General features: G+C 37.9%; 1 pseudogene; it reads right to left on the reverse strand.

The window, feature by feature from the left end:
• LOC118837342 overlaps positions 1-3,217 on the reverse strand; it is a 72,474-nt pseudogene extending 69,257 nt beyond the window's left edge.
• Positions 3,218-6,000: the final 2,783 nt, after the last annotated feature.

A 6,000-nucleotide genomic window follows, 5' to 3' on the forward strand; every position in this document is an offset into this window, starting at 1 on the left:
TTTTTCTTATTTCGTACTTAATTAGGGATTTTCAATTTTTTTTCTAGCTTTTTCAGTTTCATGCCAAATCAATTGATTTCATTTTTATCTGTTGTATTCATGTAAGTATTTAGAGTTATAAAACTTAACCTAAGAACTGCTTTGCTGCATCCCATAAGATTTGGTATGTTGTCTCATTATTATCACTCTCTTGAATGAAGTTGTTAATTGTTTCTATGATTTGTTCTTTTGCCCACGCATTCTTTAGGATTACATTATTTAGTTTCCAATAAATTGAGTTTATTTTTCCATGGTCCTTTATTACAAATAATTTTTATTCCATCATGTTTTAACAATCCAGCTAGCAGCTCCTGCTAGCAGCTCCTGTGGGGGTGTAAGATCCCCCCACAGCCAGCACCCAGGAGGCTGCTGGCATGCCAGGAAACCACAGGTTCTTTTAATCTGCTTAAACAAGGAAATCATGGTGAAGGGGTTGACCAGCTTACTTTAATCCAACATTCAGTTAGCATACAGACAACATTCATTTAGTTCAGGGGAAAAGATGCCAGCATTCAGTTAGCATTCTGTTTGTTCAGGGGAGCAAAGAGACAAGCATCAAGAGACAGATCAAACACAGTTTCATTCACTTACTTCAGGGGGAAAAGCCGGCACGCTGAGGTTCAGAACATTCATTTAGTTCAGGGGAAACGAAACAGCATCCTGAATCTCAAAACCAAAATACAAACAAATTACAAATATCAACAGACAGACCCAATACAATTCAGTTACCAACATGTGGGCTCTGCCCGAGAGCAAGGGCTGGCCCAGAGTCACGCTTGCCAATGCTCCCGCACCAACCAGAAAAGGAAAGAGAGGAAGCTTCAAACTGTCTTCTCTCCTCTTATAGAGGTTTTGACATCATCAAGTGCCGCCTGAATGACCAGGGCTGATTGGTTCTTGAGTTGGCCTCTCTCCCTAGCGTAGACTAGGTTACCACCCAATAGGGCATAGCTCTGGAGTTAACACCTCCCCTCAGCCAGCCCCATGACTCATCACACAGGAAGTTCTCTTCTTCCTGGCATGGTTTCTGGGCTTCCTGCCCTGGAAGAGAAGCCCCAGATCCCAGAAAGGCTCAATGAGGTAAGCTGAGTCACTCAAAGAAAACAAAGGCCATTCTGGCCACACATCATGATCTGAAAAGGTATGCATTGACTATTCCACCTTTCTGCACTGCATTGTGAGGTTTTTACACCCTAGTATATGGTGAATTTCTGAGCATACTGCTGAGGGAAAAAAAAAGTATATTCCTTTGTATCCCCATCCAAATTTTTCCAACAGTTTATCATATCTGCCTTTTCTAAAATTCTATCCACTTACTTAACTTCTTTCTTGTTTATTTTGAGGTTAGATTTATCAAGTTCAGAGAGGGGGAGGTTGAGGTCCCCAACTAGTATATTTTGGCTGTCTCCTTCTTCCTGTACCTCCCTTATCTTCTCTTCTAAGAATTTGCATGCTATATTACTTGATGCATATATATTAAATAATTATATTGCTTCATGATCTATGATGACTTTTAGCAAGATATAGTGTCCTTCCTTATCTCTTTTAATTATATCTATCTTTCCTTTTACTTTGTCTGAGATTAGGATTGCTACCCCTGCTTTTTTTTTTTACTTTAGCTGAAGCACAATATATTCTATTCCAACCTTTTACCTTTATCCTGTGTATATCCCCCTGTTTCAAATATGTTTCTTGTAAACAGCATATTGTAGGATTATGTATGTACATGTATAAACATACATAAAGCAAAATAATCCTATATAAGGATGTAAGCAATTTGCCCTTATTGATTAAAAAGTTTTCTGGTTTTTTTCCACCTGTTTACCTTTTTATGTCTCTCTTGATTTTTTGTATTTGAAGATCAAATTTTCCATTAAGCTCTGGCCTTAAAATCAGTAAGGTATGGAATTCCCTTATTTCATTGAATGTTCATCTCCTTGCCTGAAATGTTATTCTCTGTTTTGCTAGGTAGTTTATCCTTTCTTGTAGTCCAAGCTCCTTTGACTTTCACGATATCATATTCTTATCCCACCGATCTTTTAATGTATAAGCTGCAAGATCCTGTGTCATCGTGACTGTAGTTGTGCCATATTGTAATTGTTTTTTTCTGGCTTCTTGCGGTATTTTCTCCTTGACCTGATATTTCTGGTATTTGGTTATAATATTTCTTGGAGTTTTTAATTTGGGATCTCTTTCAGGGGGTGATAAGTGGATTTTTTCAATTACTACTTTATCATCTGCTTCTAGGACCTTTGGGCAGTTATCCTTGTGTTTTATCAGAAGAGACTGTCCAGGCTCTTTTTCATTATGGCTTTCTGGTAGACCAATTATTCTTAGATTATATCACCTGGATCTATTTTTCAGGTCGGTTGTTTTTCCAATCAGATATTTCAGGTTTTCTTCTATTTTTTTCATTCTTTAGATTTTGTTTGACTGATTCTTGATGCCTCATAGAGTCATTAGATTCTATTTGATTAACTCTAATTTTTAATGAATTATTATCTTCATTTTGCTTCTGAGTCACCTTTTCCATTTCTTTAGTTTTACTTTTTGGGGCACCATTTACTCTCATTAGATTCTGAATCTCCTTAGCCTTTTTGCCAATTTTACTTTTTCCAGATTTTTTCTGCTATTTGATTATTTTTTTCCAGTTTTTCTTTTACCTCTATAATTTTGCTTTAAAAATCCTCCTTGAGCTCTTCCAGGAATGCTTTTTGGGCTTGAGACCAGTTCACATTCCCTTTTGAGATTTCAGAGGTGAGCATAGGGTCCATGATGCTCTCTTCCATGTTGGTATTTTCATCTTCTCTGCTCCAGAAAAAGAATCAATGGTCTTCAGTTGATTTGAGTGCTTCTTCATGTTGGTTAACTCTTTTTCCTGGCTTTAAAGGGGATTTCTGCTTCTGGGTCTCAGGGGCTCTGTCCCAGAATTCTTGTTTTGGGAACTATGCGCCTAATTACTGGCTTTGTTTGTTATGGCCTCTGGTTTCATGAGGTTTGGGGGAGGTGTGGTCTGGCTGATGGAGGTCTCCTCTTCCCTGGGACTGCTGTACAGCAGGGTGGTCTCAGTTGTTGTCTGTGCTGGTGTCTGCCACTTTCCCTTTCTCTGTAAAGGCACATCTGGTGTCCTGGTGTTGATGTTTCCAACTCCGCACCCCTGGAGCTGAGTAATTCTCATCGTGCTGCTGAGGTGAGGCCTGATGGGTCACTTCCTTTACTAGTCTCCTTCTGCTACCACAAGAAGGGCCCTCAACCCAAGTTCTCTCACAAAAAGGCTACTGAAGTCCCACTTCTGGTTCCTCTGTTTCTCCCAAGGGAATATTCTCTGGGCTTATTCAAGGGAAGAATGACAGCCAATTTACCTGGCTATCATGGCTCTTGGAAGTTCAAAAAGGTGAGTTTCAAACCTTTAGGCTGCAGGCTGGAGGCCTCTAGGTTAGCAGCTCCCACTGCCACAGGCTCTGTGCTGGTGTCTCAGTATCTCTGATGGACTACCGTCTTGGGCACTGTAGCAGGTACTTCCACCCTGGGCCTGCTCCTTCTCTGGCAGTTTACTCTCCCAGCACTCTCCCAGAACAGCATGCTGGCTAGGTTCCTCTGCTGTTCCTGATTAGTGTGGTCTGGTGCCATTTGGCATTCAGGCACTCCTGCCCCTCTCAGTCTATTAGTGCCTTCTAACTCTTTCAAATCTGCTCATATTTACTGTTTTAGATGTATCTGACAGAATTTGGGAGAGAGATCCAGTAGTTCCCTCTTTCACAGTGCCATCTTGGCTCCACCCACTTCTTTTCTTTAACAAAGTAACCAAATGTTTATAGATTTTATTGTTTTTTTCATAAAACCAGCTCTTATTTTTGTTTATTACTTGTATAGTTTTCTTGATTTCAATTTTATTAATCTCTCCTTTGGTTTTCAATATTTCTAATATGGCATTTAATTGAGGATTTTCAATTTGTTATTTTTCTAGCTTTTTAAGTTGCATGCCCAATTCATTGATCTCCTTTCTTCTATATTATTCATGTAAGTATTTAAAGATATAAAACTTCCTCTAAGAACTGCTTTTGCTGCATTCCTTAAGTTTTGGTATGTTGTCTCATTATTGTCACTCTCTTGAATGAAGTAATTAATTGTTTCTATGATTTGTTCATTGACACACTCATTCTTTAGGATCAGATTATTTAGTTTCCAATTAATTTTTAGTTTATCTTTACATGTTCCTTTATTACAAATATGTTTAATTGCATCATAATCTCAAAAGGATGCATTGACTATTTCTGCCTTTCTGCACTGGGTTGTGAGGTTTTCATGCCCTACTACATGGTCAATTTTTGAGTCTGTGACATGTACTGCTGAGAAAAAAAGTATATTCCTTTTTATCCCCATTCAGTTTTTTCCAAAGTTCTGTCATATCTACCTTTTCTAAAATTCTATTCACCTCCTTGACTTCTTTCTTGTTTATTTTGAGGTTAGATTTATCAAGTTCAGAGAGTAGAAGGTTGAGGTCCCCATTAGTTTAGTTTGGCTATATGTTTCTTCCTGTAACTCCCTTAACTTCTTTGCTAAGAATTTGTGTGGTATACTACTTGGTGTGTATATGTTAAGTAATGATATTGCTTCATTGTCAGTGGTGTCTTTTAGCAGGATATAGTGTCCTTACTTATCCCGTTTAATGACATCTATCTTTGCTTTTGCTTTGTCTGAGTTTAGGATTGGTATTCCTGCTTTTTTTTTTTTTTTGCTTTAGCTGAAGCACAATATATTCTGCTCCAGCTTTTTAGGTTTACCTTTTGTGTAACCCCTGTTTCAAATGTGTTTCTTGTAAACAATATATTGTAAGATTGTGGTATTTAATCCATTTTGCTATCTTCTTGCATTTTATGGGAAACTTCATTCACATTTGCAGTTGTGATTACTATCTGTGTCTTTTTCTCCATCCTATTCCAGCCCCACCTTTTATGCATTTCCCTTTTTCCCTCATACTGCCTGTAGGACAAATCTGGTGTCTATACTTATAGAGTACATTATTCCCTACTTGAACCAAATCCAGTGAGAGTAAAGTTCAAATGATGCTTTTTTCCCTCCCTTCTTTCCCTCTATGTTTTTGTGCATCTTCATGTGACATAATTTACCCCTTTCTACCTCCTCCTTAACTCTTCTCTCAGAACAATCCCTTTGCACCCCTTATTTTTTTATCATCACATCAGTTACTTTACACTAACAACCTCAGCCTATGAATATCCCTTTCAATTGTCATAACTGTACCATTCTCAAGATTGACCTATGTATATAATATATATATATAAATCAATGTAATCCTATATAAGGATGTAAACAATTTTCCCTTATTGAATAACAGTTATTTTCCCTGCATTTACCTTTTTATGTCTCTCTTGAGTTTTGCATTTGAATGTCAAATTTTCCATTGAGCTCTGGCCTTTTCATCAGGAAGGTCTGGAATTTTCTTATTTTATTGAATGTCCATCCCCTTGCCTTAAAAATTATACTCAATTTTGCTGGGTAGTTTATTCTTGGTTGTATTCCAAGCTCCTTTGCCTTTTGGAATGCCATATTCCCATTCCTCCTTTCTTTTATTGTAGATGTTGCAAGATCCTACACGATCCTGACTGTAGTTCCATGATATTTGAAACGTTTCTTTCTGGCAGCTTGAAGTATTTTGTCCTTGACCTGATAATTCTGGAATCTGGCTACAATATTCATTGGAATTTTCAATGTGGGTTCTCTTTCAGGGGGGATTGGTGGATTCTTTCTATGACTATTTTACCCTCTGATTCTAGGACCTTGGGGCCATTTTCCATAGTGATAACTTGGAAGATACTATCCAGATTCTTTTTTTTTTTATCATAGCTTTCAGGTAGACCGATAATTGTCTGAGGGAGGGAGGAAGGGAGAGCCAATTTACCTGGCCATCATGGCTCCTGGAAATTCAAGAAGGTGAGTTTC

Source organism: Trichosurus vulpecula, chromosome 2 (assembly GCF_011100635.1).
Source record: "Trichosurus vulpecula isolate mTriVul1 chromosome 2, mTriVul1.pri, whole genome shotgun sequence".
Classification (NCBI taxonomy): domain Eukaryota; kingdom Metazoa; phylum Chordata; class Mammalia; order Diprotodontia; family Phalangeridae; genus Trichosurus; species Trichosurus vulpecula.